Source organism: Lonchura striata, chromosome 1A (assembly GCF_050655825.1).
Source record: "Lonchura striata isolate lonStrDom1 chromosome 1A, ASM5065582v1, whole genome shotgun sequence".
Lineage (NCBI taxonomy): Eukaryota > Metazoa > Chordata > Aves > Passeriformes > Estrildidae > Lonchura > Lonchura striata.
The window spans coordinates 38,385,001-38,411,776 of NC_140741.1; the positions used below are offsets into that span (position 1 = coordinate 38,385,001).

Genomic DNA, 26,776 nt, shown 5'->3' on the forward strand with positions numbered 1-26,776 from the left:
TATTTGATTCCTGGGTGTTATGGTAAAGGTATTTGGGGTATAGGACAAGAAACATTAGACAATATGATCTTGTAAAATGATAATGTTATGACTTCATAATTGAAATAATTTTGCATGGCATAAAAAAGTCACGTTCCAGTTACCACCTGGCAGGACCTCATGCCCTTCTTTCATTTCATAAAGATGACAATTTAATTGAGAAACTGTGATAGAGATATAGCAGGGCGCTGCAATGTATAGTGGAATAATGTTCTGGCTTTTCACCTCCAGAGACCTGCCTTGAAATTTGATTTGGGCCACATGTGAAATGAGTTTGGTAGTCTCCACCAAATCTGTGGAAACTAATCCACATAAAAACATGCTGCACAGCTTAGTTCAGCTGGTATTCTCTTTTCAACAGAGGTCCAAAGCTGAAATACCACAGTAGATTTCCAGGCACACAGAGGTGCCTTTTGCAGATTTATTTGGGGTAACTTCAATACTGCATGCCAATAATCTGTTCATTTTATCAGCATTAAAATCCACAAAATTCATGTGAAATAGAGAAAATATGGTTTTGCTTCCTGTAGAACCTCTTTCGTGGAAAACTGGACCTGATAATTTAGCTGAGTGAGCAGAATTCATATTCCAGAATAAAATGTTAGGGGGCTGATTCATCTCTGACACTATCTACAATTTAATCAGTATTTCACCAGAAATTGATCTTGTAAAAGAAGTTTACTGCATACTTAATATCTCACTGTAAAAATATTGATCAAGACAGGAAGGAAAATTAACTTTGAGGAAAACACAATAAATAGAAACAAATGCAGAAGTCAAGGCTGCCCTACTAGCAGTTATGCTACGCCAGCTGTTACTTGCTGCTTCCTAAGAAATAAAAGAATTTTGCATGGCCTTACAGAGCTGGCTTTGGCTTCTCCCTTTGCAAATATTTCTGTAGGGATTCTGATACCATTCTGTCTGTCTTGCTCAATGCATCCCAGCACCAAAGCTTTCTCAGCATGAAATAATAAAATAATGATATTGATAATGATATAACAGTAATAATAATAACAATAATAGTCATCATCACCACCACCACAACAACAAAAGCTGTCATATAGTTCCTCCTTTTTAATGTACAATTTTTTTTTGTACAAATATTTACTTTACTTGTGGAATATTGCATTCACACATTGTAAAAGGGTAAAAATTTTTCCACTCTTAAGAAACTTGCTGTAGAAGCTCCTTTGCCTACTTCAGGTCTTTAACTGATGTCAAAAATTTTTGCATGTGGCAAAGAAAGTATTCTGAACCATAAACTTAAAGATTCCTATGGAGGTAACTGCTTGGATAGAAACTTCAAGAAGCAGAGGCTGCCAGTTAATTTTAGCCATTAAACCTTCCTAAACTGCACAGGTCACTCTGAGCCTTTAAATAAGCCTACTCCTCTTCATCAGCTTGATAAGGAATCAGAGCTAAAGCTTTAGGACTGGCTTTGAAACACACCATATCAGGTGTCTAAGTTAACCAGACTAGGTGCCACCCTGCAGCATTAGGTCTATGTGCAGTAAAATAAGATTTATAAGCAATGTAGCCACAATGAAATCAGGGAGAATATTTATGAAACAAGGATTGTAGAATCAGATCATTATGATTTTTCCTAATTTTGCCAAGACCAAAATAATAGTCATCACAAACTTCACACACTCACTGAATTGTACTCGCTAGGATTGTAATTTCTTCTTCTCCAGCAGGGTTTTTTCCTATTACATTACAACCCTCCCTTATTGTCATCATCATTTTATTATGGCATAGATGCTCTGTGGACTTAAGATGAACCCAAACCTGTTGGAGGTAACAGAGCATAACTGGTACCTGATTTTCAATTGCAGCTGGGACAACAGGAACTGATACCATGAGTACAGATGCAGACTTGCTGGTCATGATTATAGAAGCACTCATGGGCTAAGCATGGGAGAGAACAGATGTGTGATGTAGTCAGTGCCAGAGAACATATTTCTCCTTTGTTAACCTGGGATACTTCATTTAATGTATATATACAGGAGGAGAACATAAAGGAGAGTCTGGGATTTTGATCCATTCTTAATAATAAATTGCTCAGTGAAACAGGAGATTAGAGTGGGCATCTCCAAATAAGACAAGATTTAAAAAAAAAAAGTTATTCCCTAACTGATGAAGATTTTTTGTCCCCATAATGGATAATTATGGAATAACCCTCTTTTATAAGTGTTTAAAGACAAGAAAATGCTCTCAACTAAGTAGCTCTCAACACTTACATCTTCTATAAAAGCCTGTGATTTGTCATCGAAAAAAACCACATACCTGTATGTGATCTGCTTTTATTCAAATTTTTACACGGTGTGCAGAGGGACATCTCCTTATAGATGCAGTCATTCACCCATCTGGATCTCAATGGAGAATTTACGGGTGTGAAACTGCCAGCACTCAGCCATGCTGATGGTCAGGCTGTACTATTCAGAGGTATATTAAGTATGAACTTGTGCACCTAAAGTTAGGAAAGTGCTGTGGAAATTCAAGTTATATGACTATGAAAGCACACGTCCATTGAAAACACACTCAATGTTTACACTTGTTCATATTTATATGGGATTTTGTTTGCATGGAAGGCTGGAGATTTGAAAAATATATTTGTGGTTTTTATTTTACTTCTTGAAAATACATTTAAGCAACCAGAATGTGAAACATTGGAATTTCTTAGTGCATAGTTCTAACAAAGGATGGGAGTGGGGAATGGATACAGTTTATTTGTAAATTAAATAAATACATTTTTTCCACACCCTTGAGAGCTAGCTGATTTATCAGTTAATAAAATAATCATACACCACAGACTTGTGCTTCCAATTTATTTTAAAAAGAAATAACATTGCATTTTTGACATATATGAATACAAATGTAACACTAGAGGAAACTTTGTGAGTAACCCTGTATATATATCAGCAGCCCTGCATGAATAACCTTACTCGCTTTTTCTCTGCTATTTATGGGATTCTGCACAAACACTTATTTCTTCAACAATTCCTAATTTATGTGTATGACCCTATAAACCTCCCTGTGACTACTGACTAGAAAAAAAACTATTCATCTGAATAAAGAATTTAGAATGTTTATTTAATACAAATGAAAAGGAATTTAGTTTTAAACGTGCAATTAGATATCACTAGTATTTACACCTAACACCATAAACCTAAAATGAAATATATTTATGTAAAAACTATGTCTGAATGGACTATTTGCTTGCTTAAAAATGCTGATTCAGATACTGGAATTGCAGAATTTGGACCAATCCAGCCTGCGCCAGACAGAAGTGTTCACATGCACCTCTCAGAAGAGGAAAGTCCATGTCTCCTAATAGACTTTTTAAAAATTTTCTTTGAATTCCTCTTACATTTTGTGGCCAACAGAACAACAGAAAACCATGCAGGAAGAATCTAAATAGAAGTAAGTGAATGGCAGAGCTGGGGTGTCATGTGTCAGTCCAGCCCAGCAGTGACTGCATGAGCACACTGAACATGGATCAGAAATTCTTTGGTGAAGATGGGACTCATTCCTGCAGCCCTTATATGAATATCTGAAAAGATTCCATGGGTCTGCTGCATCAGTAAGGAGGAGTCCCTTGAGCAGACTGTGCTAGACCCTTGCTATTATTTCTGATGTAAATTTGAAATTTTTGGCATTCCCATCCCCTCTCCTCCTGTCTCTCTTTAATCTTCATCTATTTTTTGGACATATGCCTTTCCCTCTCTGCTCTTTAAATTCTCCCTGCTCCCTTCTGTATAACAGCCTCAGTTCTACTTTGTTATTTTTGTTGCTTGCTTTGTCCTCCCTCTATCACAACTCCAGACACTTCTCTCCCCTTTGCTAGTCTGTTTGGCTCCTTGGGGACCCTTAACACTCCCCCACAACTGAGCAGATTCTCATTTTTAGTGATATTTTAAAATCTCTAGGCTATATTCTCTTCTCTTGAGAGAAAATTAAAAACAAAGAAAAAAAAAACACAAAACAAAAAAAAAAGCCTTTCTTCAGAAACTCCTCTAGCTTAAATTCAGAAACTTCCAATCAAATTCTTTTTTCAAAGGCACCAAGGAGATTGAGACCTACAAGGATGCCAGGGCACACCACCCAGGAGTCACAGGCAACTGCCGGAGGCCCTTGGTCTCAACTTCCCCTTCTGTGGGGCAGGAAAGCCTCCTCTCCCACGCCTGCAGTGCAGCCCTCTGACAGTACGTGCAAATGATGGTGTAAAATTTGCTGTCTGAGGGCCAAACAAGGCTGAACTCTATGAGAATCTCACTACTGATTCTGCTGTATTGTGGTTTTAGCCCAGCCAACAGCTCAGCCTCATGCACCCACTCCCCCACGCTTGGGTGGGAACTGGAAGGGTAAAAGTGAGAAAGCTCGTGGGTTGAGATAAAGGCAGTTCAAGGGATAACATGAAAGCCGTGCATGCAAGCAAAACAAAACAAGGACTTCACTCACCACTTCACATGAGCAGGCAGATGTTCACCCATGTACAGGAAAGCAGGGCTCCACCACATGTAACTGCGACTTGGGAAGCCAAGCACCATCATTCTGAAAATCACCCCACATTTCCTTCTTCTTCTTCCCCCTTTATATACTGAGCATTGTGTCATGTGGTCTGGGATATCCCTTGGTCAGCTGGGGTCAGTCCTTTTGCACCCTCAACCTCCTCGTTGGTGGGGTGGGGTGAGAGGCAGAAAGATGCTGTGTAAGATGCTCAGCTATAGCTAAAACTTCCCTGTGTTGTCATTTCTATTTTCAGCACCAATCCAAAACAGTCCCATAACAGCTGCTGTGAAGAAAATTAACTCTTCCAGCCCAGAGAGGGTAAGTAGATATTTGAACACCAGGCCTTTTGGAGAGGCACACAAAGATGTGAGGTGAAGCTAATGCTTTCTCATGTATATCTGTGGAATAATTATCAGGAAATCATGACAGGTAACATTGCTATTTTCAGATTACATTCTGACAGTACTTTCTCCTAAAAATATAAATTAGTCCATTCTGCTTCAGATTAAAACAAACCTTAGTTGGGTGTTCCTTCTGAAAGTTGAAGACTTCTCTACCCATCTTTCTTCATATTTCTTTGACTAGAATTTCTGTTGAAAGCCTCCAACTGAGACTACTTAAACTGTCAGTTGCACAGCGTAAATCTGGAGTTAACCCCTCTGCAGTGCTCACAGAGGTTAGCCAAGGACAGATCCTTCCCTCATCAATTCATGTGCTGAAGAGCACCTGGGGACCCCCAATACAGAGAGCACAGGCTCATGCCCAGTAAATAGTGACGTCAGGGAGAAATGCCTGAGGCAGAAGGACAATAAATAAACAAAAAGGAGAAAGAGAGAAAATAATTTGACTAGAGAGGGGAAAAAAAGAAGGAGTCAGAAGCTGGGAGTGATGATGGTTACTCATTTTTGTACACTCCAAAGGAATGGGTTCAGAGGGAACAGGATGGAACACTCACATTTCACCCCATAAAACATTTCAGCTAAATGATTCTATTGTGTTTAAACCTGGAATTTAATTAAATTATTTACTTTTTTTTTTGGTCCAAATTTCATCTCAGTGCATGACATTTAGTAGCATAAGGATATGTTGTCATATTTGAATTTTTTATTTTTTAACAAATGCCCATTTTATAATCATATTAAGATACTTTGACTAAGCAGTTGAACTATTACTCCACACCTCAGATGTGCTGGAGGCATGAGGCGAAATGCACCCGAGGTGCGCATTAATCAACCTTGCCATATAGCCTGTCCTGTCTCAGTGCTTAATTAAATTCCAAACCAAATAGTTTTGGTGAGAAGGTTAGGAGGGACCACTTTTTCAAGTGGGTTTTGCATGAGCTGTCCACAGTGCATGGAAAAAATATAAGATATATTTAGAACAATATTTTAATTTGCAATACTTGATTAGATGGAAAGAATGTAATGTTTAAAAAAAAGAAAATGTGATTAAGAAGCTTAAGTGCACAGTATATTACATGAAAATTCTGATCATAAAGAAAGGTAATATCTACTCAAAATTATAATTTCTGTACTTTTGAAATCAACTCAGCAAGAATTATCTACCCATATCAAATTGTAGCACTTGTCAAAATCAACTGTAAAGCATCTCAAGTGCTCTTCTGAATCAACAAAACAGATGTATAGCGATGTGAGGTTGCACTGAAATGGAAATAAAAGTGAACTAGATGCCAGTCATTGCCCTTAATCTCTTGAACCCGGCACTTAACACAGAGGATACCACAGGTCTTTGGGACACTGTTTAGAAGGGGAAGAAATCAAGACTTGAATCTTAATAGCATATGCAAAAACACTCTATAAAATTATTTTCTTTCTGCTATAGTAGAATATCATATGCTCAAAGAGCACCTTGTCTTGTTCGTAAACATGAGGCAATGTTTGAAACAGCATCCTATTTCCACTTTAGATAGGCAAAAACCTGAAATATGTGAAACCTAAAAAGGTGTTTAACTTTTTAAAATAGCAATTAAATATTCTTAGAGGTTCAAAAATCTCACTCCCTTCAATAAAATGTGCAATGATGTTTATGGTATAACACCTGCAGTGGAATGAATACAATGAATATAGCCTTTGTTAGGATTAAAATTTTGTTAGATTTTACTAGGGATTTAACAGATGACAAATGTCTGCAAGCATTGGTCCTTAGAATAAAACAGCTCTAATCCCATCACCTAGGACATATGTCTGGAGTGAGCTCCCCTGCAAATTTGCATAACTTGGTGTCCCTGGAATCTGGATGAAAATGATTGTTTTTTCCTTTGGCTTTGTGATGATGGTGCTTTCCAGGACTGTAATGCACAAAGGGAGACTAAAGGGGGTACAGACAGCAAAATGAGTTAAAAGTTATACATAAAGTGGTCTGTTTTAACCAGCATCATTATGGAGTTGGCATGCCCAGATGATTGTCAATCCCTTCTTGCTCCATGCTGAGAGAAGGTCCAGAAGTCCCATACTTCTGGAACAGAAACTTCTCTCTGGGATGGACCAGGGACCGCAAGCCCCATGAGGGTTGCCTGGAGGATTAGGCTCCTGAGCTCACAGTGACATTCTTCTGTGGCTCAGCCCAGACAAAAAAAAAAAAACACATCCTCACAAAGAGCCCTTGGTCTGGATTGCTGCCAGTGCTCAGAGGTGAATATGCTCGGTTTTCAAGATGAAGATAGCAACCAGCTACAAACATTTTAGACTAATTTTAACATGTCTTGACAAATTAATTCAGCTATGTGTGGATTTCATCCATCATTTTCCTCCTTGTCTAGAGCATGCAGAAATAGCAGACTATAAATTCTAGCTCTTGAGACACACATAAGTGTGTTTGAGACTTTGATTTCAGCACGTGAAAATTTGCAAAGCTTGTGAGCAAAACTTCCCCTTCAGGTTATGTCCTGTAGACAGGATTGATTCATGCAAGAGAGGAGACTGAGTGGGACCTACTCTTTATTCAGTTACAACCAGTTTCACAGATTTTTTTAAATGCAGGATTGTTAACCAAAAAAACAGGTCCTAATGAAGAACAAAAGAAGCATGAGCATGAGGTCTCAGTTTCTATCTTTCAATTCTGTCAATTCACTTTCCAAGTGTTTTTTTAAACATTGTTAAGATTAAATACACTGAGAATTACTCCAAATTTTCCAAATGTTCCAAAACTGATTTTGCTAGGTTCCAGAGGTCAACAGGCTATTATAAAACAACAACAGAGAAAAGAGGAAATTTAAAGCTTTTGAGAATACAAATATATGTATAAAACTCTAGTGGATACCTGCTCAATTCAGAATAAACCACCACCTGAGCAACCAGGAATGGTAGGAGCTGAAAAGTTAATCTGAAGCACAAGCAGAACAAAATATTTCTCTTCACACTTAAGGTCAAAGTGGACCCAGTCATGGTACTATACAGGCACAGGTTATCTAAAAGGTTGCTGCATCCTGCCCTTCTGCTTAGTTTTCCATCCTTTCACCAACAATAGTAGCTAAAACAGAAAGCCTAACTTACTCCCATTTTTCTCTTTAAAGGGGTTTTGTTTTGTAGTTTTTCGTTTTGATGAGGGTTTTTTAGAAGGGGCTATTCGTGCTTTTGTTTGCTCGGTTGGCTGGTTGCTTGCTTGCTTGTTTGTTTTAAAAGGACATTGTTGTTTTTTTTGACACAAAAGTCAGAAATTGGAGCTCTTTTTTGCTGTTTTCTGACATTCCCAGAAGCACTGAGAACATAGCAGCAGAGGGCTTCCTGTCAGCCTTTAAAGCCCCAGTAGAACTATTCCAAGAGGGCTACAGGGCTTTTACAAGGCAAGGATCTGAGCTGTGTCCCAGGGGCAGCTTCAGGCAGCCCAGCATGAGCAGCTCACTCAGCGCTGAGGAGGTTTCCCAGAGCGGGTGGCCCAGCTGGCCCAGTCCACGTTGCAGCAGGACTCCGAGCACAGCCTGGTGCACAGAATATTTGCACAATACTTGCACCTTGTCTGCACAAAGGACTACTTCTCCTTTCTCTATCAAGCCCAGGGGAAGTCTGGATAAATGTAGCTGTTCCAGAGCTCACGCTTCTGTGCCAGGCCATGTACACTGAGAGATGGGAATGTGTCTCCAGCACTCCCTGCTCTCCTCTGGAGGTGGCAGCAGGTCCCAGCTACCCACCAGCTTACGCTCAGGTTGTGCAGGATCTCTTTAGTGTTACACGAAATTACTTTAAAGATACTTCCAGAGTGAATATTAATTTACTAACTCTATAAGCTTTTGAGGCACCATTTTTTTAATTTGGGCTGACACTCAGAATTTCTACCCTGCCCTGCATATGATGACACTTTGGCAAATGTATTATTTCTTTTACCTGGCCATGCCTCCTTTCCAAGCCAAACCTATAACAGAAATAATTTAAACTTCCAACTTTTGCCTTAAAATCTGCAGTGGTTGTGAAAGCAAAAGTGACATTACAGCTCCTGTCTATTTTTAATTTCTTGGCATATTTTTATTTTTGCTTTTTTTTTTTTTTCCATTTGGTCTGCATGATCTCTGAAATGTTGAGCAAAATTGCACTGTCTGTTGCACCACAGTACATATATTGTTGTTCCCAAAGGTTTACTTATAACGTTCACAGCATCATTTATTTTTTTTCCTTTCCCCCCGTTGTCATTTCTGTACAGATTTAATACAACAGAAACATGGCTTCCACTGGGAGCTACAGGTAGAGCAGTTACAAAGTTCTCTATAATTGGTGTCTGCCATGGCTGCTCGCAGTAAGTTATGTAAATCACAGCAAGGACCCACAACCCCTAAAGGCATGAATATTTTTTTTTCATTCAGTGCAGAGGATAACTTCAGAATCTTAGTAATAGTCCCCTCCACATCAGGGATCTCCTTACCAGGAAAAGTCAAGGTCTAGAAACCGGCCATGTCAACTTTGCAATTTAAATCCTACTGTTAAAGATGGTTTGGTAAGTATTACAGCAAGTCAATGTATTGTAGGCAATATTAATTTTTGGAATGCATTTTCTCTTCAGAGTCCTGCAAATCCATCAGCTTTTGTTTATATTCACTGTAGTAATTCCATTTAAATAAATATTGAATATTTATTTATGTTTTCTTTAACAACTCTTTAATTTAAAATGAAATGAGGTGTTGTCAAGGTTTCATTCTAAAAATGGAGTAATAATTCCACTGATTTTCTAGTGATGTATTTTAGTTAAAATCATATCTTCCAAGTATTTAAATGAGAAGTTATCATTAAATCTGTTTCCTTTAAAATAGTACTGCAAATGCAAGAATTTTTAGCCTAAATTCAATAAATCAACTTCTCTCTTTTTTATTTCTCCCACAGATCTTGCTCTTATGGGTCATATACACCAGTTCATGTGCTATCTGTTAGGTAACTGAATAAATCCTTAAAATATAGTAATTGCCTACTTCTGTTATGGGGAAAAGGTTTCCTAAGATAAAATTCTTGCTCACATTTCCAGCTTAATTCAAGAACTTCCTGATGCCCAAGTACCAGGAAAAGCAGAAGAGGCAAAAAAGCCAAACCAAACCAAACCAAACCAAAAAACCTCACAAGAACAGCAAAGAAAAGAGGATAAATGTTTTTAAAAGACAGTTGAATCTAATTCTTATGCTACCCTTAATAATTCTGAAAAAGAAAAATCTCTTTTGAGAGAGATTTTGATTGGGCAGATAGCCACCTCAGACAAAATCTTAATTTTTATATAATAACATTTCTTATTCTACCTCCAACCTTTTTAATCTACTTGTTCAGGAAAGTTAAGCTCAGCATAGGTAGGTGGCTTTCACTGAGCACTTGTTTTTCTTTATATATTTAATTTTATTTTTAAATGTAAAAAATAAATGCACACTACACACAACAATATAGTATTGCATGTACCTATAGGCATATACATACACAGCCATGTTCGGGAACACACACTGAGGCACTTAAGAAAAACAGGTGTTTCTTAACCACACAGTGCTGGTGAGGTAGAGTACCTTAAGCCTGTTTTTCAATGTGCTGTTTTTCTTTGGACTCTGACTCCTGCTCTGTGTTGCCTGGTGCATGCAGCATTACTGGGGCTGCAAGGACACAGCTGAAGCACCCTGGACTGGGACAGCCCTTGGCTCACCATGCCTCTCAAGGCTTCAAGGAAGCAGGGATGCAGTAGACAAACAGACTCCCAGGAGGACCCTGGTGAGGAGATGGAGGTGACTTAAAGCCTCTTCTTACTAACAGCGTGGGGCCTTGCACAGCACAATTCCAAGGGTACAGAAGAGTACCAGCCACTAATGCAGCCCAGGCTTAGTAAATTATTTTTCCATCAACTACAAAAGGCACCTACTAGTCCCTGTTTTTCATCTCTCTAGAGATGTCTCTTTAGGCAAGTCAAAAACAGAAATGGAAGTGGCTGGTACAACTATCTAGGACCAGTTCAGAGGTTCAGTGGTTCATATGTCTCTGTTCTCTGTCATCTTAGAGGTAAACGTGAGCTATAATCACCCACATATCTTGAGTAGCAAAGTTGGTTACTGGCAGAAACATAATGCAATTGAAATTTTGCCCGGCCCCAGTCAATGAAGTACATCTTCAGATAACAGATAGCTGTGTCTGGTAGAGACAGGCAGCTGTGGAAACCTCCTTCCTCTATGAAACGCGTTACATAGTTTACAGATTACTACTCTTACATAAAATGACTCAAATAAACTGATTTTTTCACTTGAAAAATGTTGTCTGGAAAGGTCAGCAAAATGTATTCGGACCCTAATAGATGTGTGCAGTTCCTGATCTTGATAGATTTTCAGTGTTGCAGAAATCTGAAATTAATTTGTTTGCTATTGATAAAACCTGTTTAAGGCTTCTGCAGTCTTTTCAATGGCTTTAAAAATATGAAAACTAAGATTATTTTACTTCAGTTATCCAAAATCAAGCTGTTCTAGTAAAATTCCTACTCTCATTTCAGGCCCCAAATCTTAAAAATGCAGGGCCTGGAATACTTATTGCCTCCTGCAGTATGAAACCCAAGGCAGAGTAAAGAGCACCTGATTTTCAAAGTGATTCAAGCTTCCTAATTGCAGGTTAGGTTTTGTGTAGTGTAGTTAGGAGTCCAAAGGCTTTCTGTGGGCTGAGGCATTATTTGTCTGGAAAAAAATATTGGGGAATGGGCATAAAAAGAAATAAGAATTATAAAAATTTTGCATCAGTTGGTTATGTCAGATGTCTTATGAGAAGGAACACTCTGACATAAGAATCACATAAAATTAAAACTTAAACAAAGCTAGAATGGATTTGCTTGTGGGTTGGGGTCCCACAGTCTCCCCCCTCCAAACTCTGGATGCTTAATTTCAGTTACTGGAAGTGTGTTTTCTACCTTCTTTTTATGGCCTTTTTTATAAAAGGTAGCTGGTACTCACAAAAAAATTTGGGACGTTCAAAACTTTTCACAGTTAATTAGTAACGCATGTAGCAAAACACCCGCCCTACCTCTGGGCCTTTGGGGTTGCCCTGGTTCACTTGTAACTGATTTATTTTTTAAGCTTTTCTGGCACACCTCCACCCCAGCTGCTTCCAAGAAATTTCAGCTCAGCGTCAGCTGGGAAAGATCAACTTCACATGCTGACATACAGAGGCAGCCTTAGGAATACTGGGGCCTCTGGTGGGAGGCGTCAATGGGAATCTTTGCTCTTTTTGCTGATCCAAGGATATAGTATCTGCCACCATACAGTGCCTTTTTTAGCATTTTCTTTGAAAGAACACTCACCTGATTATTACACCGTGTTTTTTTCTCAATGAGAAACAGAAATGTTATCTTTACCAAATTTGTGGCTCATTGCATAGGTCTGAATGGTTGATGGCCTTTTCAGGCACCCAAACCCTTTGTTAATAGCTGCTGAGATGCCAAAACAAACATGCTATTTTATAGTCTGGTTAAATTCTACAGAATACAAAAGAGGATAGAGAATTATTCTGATATTTTTCCTTATATCTGAGTAAAGGCTTACTCTGCAACTCTACATTTGAAATTGATGCCAACGAATTCTACCCCTCTTCCTAGAGATATATGGCTTTTGGTGATTATTTTTATTCAGAACTTAACCCCAAAAAATTTCTACCATGTTCCCACCTTCATTTTTCTTCCTCTTAGATTGCAGATTAATTTTGTCCCTAGCTCTCTTCCCTAGGCTTGGATTTTGTTACCTTCTATAATTTCCAAGGGTATCTGAACCAAAGGAATCTAAACTAAAAGCATCTTATAATTGATGCAACACTATTAAAAATTATATCTAATTTGGTCCATTAATAAACAAAGAAAGCATCTCTAATTGTAATGTACAGTTTCTACTTAAATTTAAAGTACACAAAGCCACTCACTCTAAGATACAGGCTGGCAGTGAATACTACCTCTGGGTAGACACCCTTCCCAGTTTGTGTAGTGAGCTGACTTGCCATCCATTAGTCACAGTTTGATCCAAAGGTAAGAGGATCCAACAGGAAATTCTTTGATTCTTTCTTTTCTTTTCAAACTTCAACAACATTTCTCAACATATAAATAGTTTCAGAACAGCAATAAAAAATTTAATTTTTTTCAGAAGTGGAGGCAATAATAATATAAAGCAGAATGACAGTTTTAGCACAATGAAGAAAATGGTGTTGATAGAACAACAGACCTTTGATTAAAACAATATTCTTGGTTTGTTTTTTTTTTTTTTTCCACAGTTAGATAAGCTGAGCAAGATGGTTTCAATTTAACTCTGCAAGATTACTCATTTTAAAACTGTTATTTTATTTTTGCCTGTGTTCAGATACTTATATCAAGAGAATACTTCCAACCTGCACAGAGACTGTATTTTGTTAGGATAGCAGACTTGGTATGTTCCATTCAGCTTAGCACCATTAAGCTTCTAGGTCTAGCATTTGCTGTCTGCCACCAGGATTAATATCTTAGTATTTTCTTCATAGTCTATGGTTACATTTCAAAAATTAAATGATCATTCAGAAAGTTGGCTTCAGTTTATGATCTGTTAAACCTAAAAGAGATACAGTATGTCAAAATGAAAAGAAATAGCTGAAGTGATAATCATTAATGTTAACTTTGTCCTTAAGAGTATCACTTGACATAAAATGTGCACCCATTCCTGTTACAATAATTTCACTCATATTTAAAAATATGATTTTTTTTTTATGGGTGACCCAGAGGATATCTTTGTATTGTTTTGTCTTTCATGAGAAGATGCTCAGAAGACTGAGAAGTCTGGAGATAGAAATCCTGAATCTGTACCCCTAGGATGTCTGGCACTGACAGATGAAGTGAAATTGTCCCCACACTACCTCAGACATCAGATTGGATTTGGAGGCTAAATTACAATTCAGCTCTTGTGCCCTTTCAATTTTTTCCTTCATTATTGAGGATCATCAAGGAAGGAGACTGATAGGATCAAATGAACTGAACTGGTTTGGCTATATAGATACTCATTCTCTGGGATCCTGGCAGAAACCAGTACCTGCCTTCACACTCATAAGGAAGCATCTGATGAGGGCAGAAATTCCCTAACAACTTCAGGCTTGACTGGGCTAGCTGGGCCAATTGGTAAGCACTTTCCCAAACCTAACTTTGTCTTTTTTAAAATGATTCCTTAACCAGGAATCTTATATAAGAATTTCATTTGCAATTATGAGCTTTTCCGTGTATGTTCAAAAAAGCTTAAATCAACATTTACTACTTCCTAAATTATAAAAATGTGCTAATAATTGTCTAATGCTAGTAGGTGTCACTAACAGCATTGCTTTTTATTGTGATGTCTCTTCCCCTCTGCTTATAATAAATGTAATTTTTTTTCTTCTTTTTCTATAATTCTAACTTTTATTCACCTAGTATTTGGCATTCAAGTCCAAAGTTCAGGCAAATATAACAATCTGTTGAGAAATACTCACTAGACAAGTATTCATGCACTCTTGTATCACCTGACATATGGTGAACAAGCTGATGAATGACTCAGGATTTAAATGGTAATTACCATTCATCATTATAATAGACTTGCTAATTCATAAATTCTTGGTAAGCCAATTTTCTATAAAAAGGTTAATAATAAGAGTGGAAAAGAAGGAAAAAATAGCCCTAGTGTGATAAAAAATGTAAAAGCTAGAATATATTCACTGCCACACATCCCTTCTAATGATTGAGTAATTTTGCACCAAAGTGCTTGCTTATTGACACAATACCACTTGCAGTACTAGGGCTTTGATAGAAACAGAGGAAGACACAAAAATCCAGCCAAACTGCTAAAGACAGAGGCTGAGGTGTGTCAGACAAAGACAAAGGAACCAAGGCACTCACATATGGCAAAGGCAGGCAGGATCCCACCCACCCATTTCCTTGTTTTAGAGTACTTTGTGACAATGTCACGTTCTCAGAACTGCTCATAACATGCAGGTTAGAGAAAACTGTATGGAAATGTTCCTGGTACTCCTGAGTCAATGCATCTGTGAGAATTGTGAGAAATGCATCTGAAGTCATCATGCTGCCATTAGCCTCTGAGCAAAAGGAACATTTAGTTCTCTCTGCTTTGAATAAAACAAGAAAAAAACAAGAACATGAAAAAAAATTTGCTCATTTTATGATCTTTATCTGGAAAAAAACACAATGAATGTAATTTACAAACCTGTGGAAAACAGCACTGTAAACTGGAAAGAATGAATACAGGCAACACTGTAATTCTATATTTCCAATCCTCAGCATAGCACTTATTTGCCCATTAGATAATGAACCTAGATGTACACAAATGCAAATGCTTCTCCCACCTCTACTCCTTATGTCATCATGTATTTTTATCATAAGAGGCCAATATGGGAAAGACTTTTTTGCCCCACCAATGCATGTAGTTTCTCTATCCACCTGCATCTTACTGCTCCTTTTCTGAGCACCATAGATGTGAAAGCTACCCTAAATTACACAGTAGAAGTACTTTTTACTTCAGATGCAAAACTAAGGAGGCTGGTAATGGGGAAGAGACACATCTGTTTGCAAGGAACTGAGGGGCAAGAGGAACAGAAAATAAAAGAAGTGATGCATGGAACCTCAGTATCCTTCCCCCTCTCCACTGTTGTGGTTGTGCAGGGCACAAGTTCAAGAGAATGAAGTAGTCAAGTTAAAAGTTGAGGTTTTGGTCATTTTAACCTTCACTTGGAACCATGCAGGGAAACTTGCCCTTTCAATCTGTTGCACATTGGGTATCAGGGTGATTGGACTGATGTTGGGCATTCAGGAATAAAGAATTTGTATGGGAAAAAAAAAACAACCCATAGCTATTGTGCACTATGTAACACCATACTGTGATTATGAAAAATACAAAATTTACTATAACATACTGTATGTTCAGGAAAGTTTATAATGCAGGTAATCCTACTGACTGCTTTCCTGCAAAACATGTAGCAACAGAATATGAAATGCCTGCCAAGCTAGCCTCTCTTGTGCATGCATTTTCCCTTTCTGTCTTTGTCTCTGTTGCACACATACATTATAAAATCTCAGAAATTATGTACATTTAAAAATGGATGTTAAACCCCAAACTGTACCTCAAATTCACAGGGCTTTTCAGAAACAAGCACAAGTATGAAATATTTTTAGAGCTCCACATTTTGGACCAGCTCATAAAATATAGAAACAAGGATGTAAAGCATTAAATTGTGCTGTTCATGAGGAGTGTGTTTCAGAGTGTGTTTCTATTTGAAACTTTGGAAAATTTGCAGAAACTCTTTTCAGTTGTACTGATTATAAAAATTATGTAGTGTGGAGATTATAAAAGACACAATGAGAGGGTATCTAGGGGCCATTTTTCTTTTTTTACTTGACAGTACATAATAGTAACTGTTCATAAAGCAAAACAGAAAACATACAATATAACTTCAAAACAAAAGAAAAATACAGAAATGAGGAAATTAAGACATTGTTCTAAAGAGCAAAGATTCAGGTCTATTATAATGCAACTACTCTTCAGGCAATATTATTAAGCTAAATACAAAGTTTCAGAATAGTGCATGTCTGCTATACTGCAGAAATGATCAAATTTATTTAAAGTGGCAGTAAAAAAAATTTATTACTGGTCTTCAAAAAGAGAATATATCAAGCCTTTATATATTTGCATGACTTTTGTTCTAGTTCTCATTTCTGCTAAGCCAAATGCTTGAAACATATATTATGCAATTTTTAACAAGTATCACTGCATTTTTTGTTTTCCTAGGGATACAAAGCATAGCAAAAGTCAGCTTTTGGGTCAGCTGCAATGGGGAGTTAAATTGGAATAAAGTGAATCAAAATGCTTATGCTCAGCCAACTGCATAATCAAAGGATAAAGGTTCCACTGAACAATTTAGTATCTGACTTTTCTAACTAACCTTTTTGTCATAAATCAAAATATTTCATTTTATTGTTGAAAGTTAGTCTTAGCATTGGGGATAAAGAGAAAGGAAGAGAGCAGGACAGGTAGCCATGGGCAGCATATACCGGTAAGGTCACACATCCAGAGAATCCCATGACATCACAATAAACACAATAAAGCTCCAGTGGATTGGGAAGTCTCTGAGATGACAGAAAGGTATCTTTGGACTCGGTTGTTTTGCACCATACTTATTTTACTTAATTATTGTATGAAAAATATGATTTTTAAATTCTAGGAAGAATACGTTGTCCCCTTATAATATTTTGGAAAGCTCAGTTTATTGAAGATTTTCTATCATTCAATAAGAGCATTATAGGGTTTTAGTTTACATCACCACTTCAGAGTTGAGCTGCTGTAGCTGAACAGTGGATTATAGAAATTATGCCTTGACATTAGAGACCCACATGGTTGCCTTTGGATGTTTGAAAACCTCCTTTAAAGGGATTCATTTGTTCATTTTACTGTTTTCAGGGTTAAGTTCTAGAATAGGCCAGATGTTTTCCAGAGGTTGAATGCTTGAAACTCTAATGAATTTATTACTAAACATAAGCTATTGAATTTGATGGAAGATGAATGTAAATGTTTGGCATCAGAGCCTGTGTTGCTCTTATGGAAATTTTGAGAAATGAATGTGGAGCTGTGTGATTTTTAGGAATATTTGAGGGTTTATATCATGGCTTTTCCTATGCTTTCACTGTAGGATTGTATATTGGTTTTGATGTCTGGGTTTTTTTTTTTCTTTTATCAGGTTAATATCTTCTTTGTAATAAGGTTTTCTACTTACTGATATTTTGGAAGGAGAGATTATCATGAGTATTTCTATCTGTGGAAATATTTCTTTTTTTGCTCCACAGAGCAATCAGTGTTTTGTCCTTTTTCATGACCTTCAGAAAACATTATCTTTATGTCACTGTATAAATCTGTAATTATTTTATATAGAGTGTGTGCAGCCCTGCCCCAAAAAGGCTAAAATAGGACAAGAATAGTTACATAAAAGGTGATGCTCCACAGGCATGGAACAATTTCATATAGCTGAAGCAGGCCAGAGAAGAGCAGTTGCAGAGGAAGAGGACACTCCATGTCACAAATGGCATGGTGAAAGCTAATACAGAGCAATTGATGACCATCAATTGTATGACAAGAATGCAAAAAATCAAGTGGAAATTAAAAAGACCACAAGAAATATTCTCCCATTCAGTGAATGTTTGAAACTCTTGATATCACATTAACCATAGCGGTGTACCTACTGCCTTCTGCTCAGAAAATCCCCCAGCCATGAGCTGCAATACAAGGAAAAGTTTCCAAAATTATTTTCACTATATCCATGTCTCTTTAATATTTACAGTTATTCATTGACACTATAACATAGGCTTGGAAAAATTTCTTGTATGGTGTGGGCTAAACACCATAGGTGATTTTGATGGTTTCTCCTAACTTTAGTCCTAACATTTGGTTTCTGATACTCTTAACCAGCTTCTTTTTTACTGGCAGAATCTTCTGGCTCCTTAAAGGGTCATTGGGACAAGTGAAAGAGCCATGTGGAACATTTTTAGGCAACACAAGCATATGATATAATGTAAGCTGCATAATACAACTGGTGTTCCTCCAGATGTTTGTCTTTTATTAAGATGTGCCTGCTTAATGCTGATGTGTACATTTCTTGGAAAACTAACATGAAACTTTCCAAAAACTGCCAGCCTCACACCTTTATCAACTGGTTTTGAAAGAAAGTATTTTTGGCTTTGAGAATTTTGGGTTAAACATGCACCTTTCATTTTAAAAAGGAAAATAGTGCAGAACCAAAGTCTCTGACTGCAAATAAGCAACCATTTGCAGGCACACCTTGATTAACTCTGCAATAGAAGTCTTCCAGTGGGGTTTTCTTCTTGCTCAAGGTCAGATAACTTTCACAGTACTCATACCATCTTCAAGATTTACTATCAGTTGTAAAAGTAGCTGTGAAATATAGTTTTATTCTTGACATCTGGAAGAGAGCTTGGTGTTGTAACTGGTCTATAAATTATAAAAGTAAATATACATGCATGAATACTTTGAGGTATAAAGCATGTACTAAACACACAGTATATGTACCATCAAGTATTTTAGAAATATCTAATATGTTCTGAAATATAATTTCTGCTTTTTTCACTCACCCCATAAACTGAGGAAATGTCTCTGAAGTCATGTATTGGCACTCAAGGTTTAGTCATGTGCTACCAAATAATCTGCATGAGGACACACAAAGGCATCCACAGCATAAGCCACCTGCTCTGTGGATATATGTCTGTAGCCATAGACAACAGTATTCATGACTGGCTTGCCATTCCCTCCTTGCCTGTTTTCTTTACTCCCATGCAGATTTGTGGGAACCCAGCTTTCTACAGATTATTTACACATCAGTCAGGAATTTTAAGAAAACATGGAAAAGGTAAAGGGAACAAACCATGATGAGCAGAAGACTGGCCAAGCTTAGTTTTCTCCTGGATTACTGGGGAAACAGCCAAGCTAGCCACAAGTATCAATGCAGTTCATGATAAGGGGTGTGAAGCCTTCAATGACACCTTTGTTCTCTTTTTCTTTGCAGCACCACAGATTAAATGCAAATGAAAATTTCAGAAGAAAAGCCATTTTAAAGACATGGTTATCTTGGAAGTCTTTGGATGTCAGTTTGGTTAGAAAATTATACAGCAGTGAAATTACTTTAATACAGAAATGTTCTTACTACATTTTCTTCTCTTTCTGTTATGATCTTAAGTATGCAATGGTTCTTCCCTTGGGGTGTAAGTCTGTAAGTATATTACAGGCTTTGGCTGACAAAAATGCTTCAGCAAATATTTCAACTTGCTCTTGAACTCTTCATCTTGGCTTTGAACATCGAGTTCATAGTCCACATTATGTGATCAGTCTTGTGCTTAATTCATTCACAAGTAAAAAGAAATGTCAATGCAGACTGAAGCAGAGAAGCAGTTCTTTGCAGAGTAGCTATACATCCCTGCATATACCTGATGTTATCAAGTTACATAGTCATAAAGATCTCAGAGTTCTATATGTAGAGTCATGGCACTTTCATAGTTTGGAACATTCAGTCTCCTTCTCAAGTGCTGATTGTGCTGAGCCTTCATTCCTTAAAAATGAAATTTCTATGTTCTCCCCCTGAAAAGGGCACTTTGTGCTCCTAATAGCATGGCAAATCTGAAGGGAGGAGGACCTCCTAGCTCTTCAGAGAACATACACAGCATAAAGCTCTATTTATATGTTCTTCAGTGAATCTATTTGTGCCAAATTCTCCAGCTCTTCCTCAGATGATTCATTGTGTTTGACTCTCATGACAGCTAGGGAGTCAAAACTCAGATTCTGTCTCACTAAGGCAATTTCACTCCATCTCATGAAGCTCAAGAACTTCTTTCTGTTTTCTCACATAAATAAATGTACCTAGTGCTACACAATGCTTTGATTGTGAAGTATGTCAAGACAACAATTTCAGCACAGGAAAAGTCTGATAATAATACACAATTTGAAAATCAGCCTGTATACAATTTAATTTAGAATATCTGGTAATCACTGCAGATGTTAATTAGGAGATGTGGCTCCAGTGAAGACTGAGCACTAAGGGACGTGTGGGTGATTTTCTGGGTTAGTTTCGATGTTGCTGCAGTTATCTTGCAGTCATCAATGAATCACAGAATGAATCAATATCTGGAAAGGACCCAAAAGCATCACAGAGTCCAGTTCCTGGCCCTGCACAGGACAACTCTAAGAATCCCACCATGTATCTGAAAGTGTTGTCCAAACACTTCTTGAAGTCACTTCCCGACTGTTCCAGTGCTCAGCCACCATCTGGGAGAAGAACATTTTCTTAATATCCAACCTAAACCTCCTCTGACACAATTTCATTTCCTTTCCTTGAGTCCTGTCACTGGTCACCAAAGAGAACAGACCAGTGCCTGCCTGTCTGTTTTGCCTTAGGAGGACGCTGTAGATTCATCCCTCAGTCTCCTCCAGGCTGAACAAACCAAGTGACCTCAGCCACTCCTCATATCCATCTTCCCCACACCATTCACCATCATCAAGAACAGTTATGTTCTCCTCCATTTTTTATTGTTTGTTTGTTTTTTTTTTTCTTTTTATGAACTTCAAGTCTTCCCAAAAAAAGGTGTATGGAACCATCAACAACACTGTTAAATCTTCACTTGCAGAGGTATTGAAAACATTTTTTTTTTTTTAAATTCTGGAAAAAAGAAACATAATCTAATAATATTTCTCCATTTTCTTCAGCCTTGTTCCCAAACATCTCCAAACACTTTGCAGGTGTGATTCCAGGGTCAGCATATCCCTAGTTCATCATCTCATAGAAGGGAAACAAAGAGTTGAGCAAGAATGCCATCTTGTTTGAAGTGCTGATCCCTGTAACATAAAGAAATGAGAGTTATAAAATTCACTACCTTTTAAATTAAGTCTGTTTTTAGGTGATATGACTAGCATCATCAAGGAGAGTTAAGTATATAAGCATGTGTTTAAGTATGATCCTTGAGTAGCTTGAATAGAACAAATCCTCAAGGTTCTGGAGTATCTAAATCTATCTCCTGTTGGAGGCACCTGGCCTCCTTCTGCTGTCTGCAATTTAATAAAGTCCAGTGCCTCAAGATAACCACAGCCTCAGCCATCTGCTCCTGCATTAGCTGGACCAAGGTGTTTACTATCTAGGACAGCTTATTTGCAGTAGGCAACACCATAACTGATCCATGGCCAGATAACACTACAGCTTCCGTAAAAGACTCGGAATTAGTCACATAGATGTCAGCAACTTAAGCACCTGAAAGATCCAAACTTCACATGATAGTCCTGAGCCACAGACTGTTTCAGTCATTTGGTCCAAACCCATGCACAGAAAACTTAGTGTTTGTATGGAAGGAGAGAAGAATGAAGGCAAGCTTCTTCACGTGTTGCTCCAGAGCTTTACAAAGTTTCTTGTGCCTTCCCTTCCTGTTCTGAGAGCAGTAAACAAAGTCAGCTCATGGAGATGTATTAGAACCAAGCACAGCTTCTTCTGGGCCCCATCAACATGAAATATACAGAAACCCCAGAAGTCTGCAAAGTTATTTCAGGGGCTGGAAATAATCTTCCTGTGATGGAGCAGGTATAGGAATAAAATGTTCTGTGTATGTTTTATGTAGCTGCGTATTTTGAGAGAAATTTGAGATCACCCACAAAGGAGGAATATCTCTTATGAGGTAAGGCTGAATGATTTACTTAAAATTAATAAATAAGAAATGAAAGAGCAGCTTATTTCTCTAAAATCCAAGTTGTAAAATATATTTGTTTAGATTTTTTTAATTTTGTTTATTGGTCTTTTGGTATTTTATGTTCTTAGATGACTACAAGGATTTAAACAGAATTTTTAGTTTTGGTTCAATAAGATTTAAAAAAAGAGCTTTAGTAATCACAGTGCCAATTCAAACTTACTTCCTACTAAAGAGCAAGCCCAAGGAATGCTTAACTTTTCTGGTTTAAATTCTTCGTTAAAAAGTAAAAGTTTAAATTGGCAGGAAAACTGCTATTTAAGCTGCTCGTACACCAACATCAGAGAAAGCTGAGTTTTAGCCCTTGATATTCTGCCAGGTACTGTACTACATATAAGCAAGATAAAGAGAGAAATTTAAAAAAAAAAAGATCGTCTAAGATAATTTTTATTTAGCCTTTGATACCCTAATGGATTTAATGTTAAGAAATGAAAGTTTATGAAGTACCTCTTGAGGCCATAACCAATAGACTTCCAAAATCTGTTGATTTGCACTAGCCATCAAGTCCAAAAAATAGTAACATAAAATTGCAAAGCACAGCCTTGTTTGGTCAAATGATTGGCATATGTTTCTCAAGAAATATCCTTATAACTTACTTAAAGCTCTGCTTATGAGTAATAGGTCTTTTGCTCATGAGTGAAATAATTATGCACAGTTTTACACCACTTAGTTCTCTTAAAAGTTATAGCAATAGGGGCCTGATGTTGTAGTTTGGCATTTCAAGTTTAGGAACTTAGTTTTCACATTTAATGTCTCAGCCATTCTGGATCCTAGCCACCTAAAACTTGGCAGGCAAGTTTGTCTGCCCAGATGATTTTTTTTATAGTTTAAGATGAGTAAGTACTTTTCTGTACAATAGCCAAAAAAAATTGTTTGGAGATAGTTATATAGTATTTTCTTTACCAGATGCAATTATAAATTAATTCTGTTAAAAAACAAAAAGAGACAGTCTGCAACTTGTCACCAGTTTTTGTAGAATAAAGCACTTAGGATTTTTAAGCAAAATAAACCACCACCCCATAGACAAACAATGAAAATTAAATATTGGACCTGGAGACAAGTAAATTCTCCAGCAAACTTTACCAGTTAGTTACACTTTACCTAGGCAACCAGAGTGGCCAAGAGAAAACACTTATGAGAATTTTAAAAACAGCTTTCTGCTCTTGCAGCACAGCATGCCAGTCTTGCTCTTTGCTGTGCCTTACACACATCACCTGTGGGGAGAGACAACCATCCCCAAAGTGGGGTGGCCAGTGTGCCACCACCAACCATCAAAACTTCTCACAGAGAACTGTTCACTCTTATCATCCATCTTTTTAAAAACCTTTATAAATTATCTGACCCTGGAGACCTAATATGTTAACTTCATGGTCCAGCACTAAACTTCAGACCACAACCTGGGAAATAAGAAGATCAAATTTTCCTGTGGGCCTCAAGATGTCCATGCAAAAAATTGTCTCTAATATCAGCTGACCCTTTGTCTGAATAGTCAAAATGGGCCAACCCAAAATATTCTAGACTATCACTGATCCTTGGAGTGTCTGATAGTTTCATTTGAATTAAAAAGAAGAAGAAGAAAGAAGAAGAAGAAGAAGAAGAAGAAGAAGAAGAAGAAGAAGAAGAAGAAGAAAAGCCTCTTTCTCTGTTCTTCAGCAGGCAAATCTTGCAGATTTAGAACATAAGCATTTTTAATATACTGGATTAAGAGGAGGATTCTAATCCAACTGAAGCTTATAATAGCACTTATAGTTGGAGAAATGCACATCACTGATCCGTTAATTCACTATCTGAACTGAAAAATTTAGACAATATATATTACTTTGATACAAAACTGAAACAATGGAAGTTTCAGTGGCTTCTGCAGGTTTAAAAAAAATCTGAGCCCCAAAATATTCAGTTTTGTTTAGAGAATTTTTTAAGATCTCTTTTCTAAACAAAACTATATTTAAATTTGGAGTGTTGCTTCAAATTTAATAAAGCAAACCACTGCAATTAGAACACATCTAAGTGAATGTCTTCACTGGAAAAAAAAAGAGTATTTTTCTGCTCTGATCAAACAGTCAAAATACAACATGATTTCGCAAGTTCTTTTCATTAATTCATATCTACATTTTTTCATGATCATAATTTAAAACAAACAAAAAATTATTCCTTCTTTCATTAATTTTAAGGCTTTTCCATTTCATGGTCAGACACTAACAAATAGCATCTTTTTAGAGTCTGTTACACTGCTAATTCATTTTCCCATGTGTATGACAATGTCCTCCCCTCATACAGGTTCATATTATCTAAAATATATTTGCCCATTTTTTGCTTTCTTTCTTTAACTGTATTTTATTTTGAGATGCATATGATATAAATAATTTGACTAAGCATCATATTTTTTAATAGTTTGAGAACAAAAATCTTGTCATCAGGCAAACATAGCCTTCTGTGCTTTCACCACATTGCCGTGTTGTTGGTGCAGGTTTCCATATGAACAGAATTCCAGCCAATTCTGAAGTCTTGCATTCAAGACAGCATTACTGCAGTAATATTAATGTCATCATCTCTTTCCGTGCACAAAATATCTAAGCAATGTATTTAGTAACTGCATTGCAGACTTCAGTGTTGGAGTCCCTCTTACTTTCCTATCTTGAATATAAAAGCCTTCTATTAGCAAACTAGGATCCCAACTGGAATGAGATTATAATGCAATCATCTGGTTCAGAGCATTATGCCATGATTTTAGCAGCATGCTAGAAACTCCCTCTGCTCCTGGGCTTAATGAAATTTGAACTTATTATATGGTTCAGCACAGTTTTTGGAAGACAACCAATAAATATGGGAGGCTTCCTGTTGAAACAAGGGGCTTGTTTGCCAGGATTTGACTCTCTTGAGGAAAGCTAGCTGCAGGGCCAGATCTTTTCTTTTCATTGGATACAGAACAGCTACACACAGAGCAGTATTTACTGGTGATAGCAGCCTGTGACAGAGCTATGTCTTTCCAGAATACTCTAGCCAGAGGATAGCCAGTGATGACTGCAGTATACGCACTCAAATGTGCTTTGCCACTACATAATACAGAATTTAAGAAGGAGCATTTGATGGCTGCAGTGCATTTAAAAGTGGAAATCCACCTATTGAGTAAGAATCACACACTATGCTTTTCTAGGTGTTACTTTATGTGAAATTATAATATGAAGATATCCTGGAATGAAGAAAGAAATGGTTGTACCTGCACACAACTGCTTGCTCTATTTTTCAGGCTAACAGCTTAGCTGTAACATTTGTGCATTAGCTAAATAACATCTCAAGGGGAGCTGGAGATAGAACCTTGATGTGTCCTGATTGTACGTGTGTGAGTTTGTGCTCTCAAAGGATGGTCCTTAAAAAACTCCCTGCTGAAAGCTATTGTGCATATTGCAAAAGGACCGTTGCTAAGTGCCAATTGAGCTGGTACTGTATACTTGCCATTTTAAAAGAAGATTTCATACCACTTGATTATGTTAAATAGAAATGTTTGAAATTTAAACTGAATTACATCAAAATGGCACAGTAGTTATATGTCTAAAGAGCTGCTGCTACTCACTCTCATAACTAATGTCAATCCTTTCTGGTAGACAGTTTTATGGGAAATCATGGTAGAGTATATTACAGGCGAAGTTTAGAGAGCCTTGATATAAAAAATGTCATAAATAAATACTACCTTAAAACCAGACCTGTGTTTGTATTAACAAGCAAGAACTCCTTTACAGTAAAGTATGGTCCTTAGCCACAAAGTTATACCATTTTTTAATGTCAGAACTTCATCTTCAGCCTTTAGGCTACTCTAAGGTGTCAGATTTTTTTCTGTGCAGATGATAGGTATTTAGGGAAATTGGTGTACTCTTTTAAAGCAATCTAGATATATACTTAGTAGAAATAATCCAGAAATTACCTCAAGACCAGCTTACCAAAAAAAAAACCAAACAAAAACAAAAACAAAAAACCAAAAAATAATAATATTAACAGTATATAATCAACATTAGTGTCTGAGTGGAATCAGAAATCTAATATCATTAAAAGGTAGAGGAGAAGTGCATGCTAAAAAACTAAAATGAAACTAGATGAGCACCTAGTCTACATGTAAAGACCTGGTATTTTTATGATCAATAACTACTGATAATACATGCAGAGAAGTAGTAATTACCTTTAAAAATCTACTTCAGGATTTATGAATTTGAGAGAAATTTGTTAAGTAGTTCTTGGGGAGGAAACAAAAGGAAAACTCAAACTTAAATAAATTTTACTTGTTAAAGAACATATGCTTTTAAGTTTTCATTTTGAATTTTTGTTTTTGTTTCTTTCTAAAAAAAAAAGAATGAGGCAAACAATACTTTTTTTTATTTCTTCGATAAATATCAGATAAATCTGAGAGGGAGGGATTGCATGAGGTTTTTTCTAGATCTTTATATTTCAGCTGTGGTCTGGAAATTCTAAAATGCTATTTTTTCACTTAGAGAAATAAGAGAGGGAAAAA

At 36.9% G+C, this 26,776-nt stretch overlaps 1 protein-coding gene across 1 annotated transcript in view; it reads right to left on the bottom strand.

Moving 5' to 3' along the window:
* Window positions 1-26,776, bottom strand: part of LOC110478548 (uncharacterized) — a 260,944-nt gene that overhangs the window by 21,092 nt on the left and 213,076 nt on the right. The gene's annotated exons all lie outside the window — the stretch shown is intronic.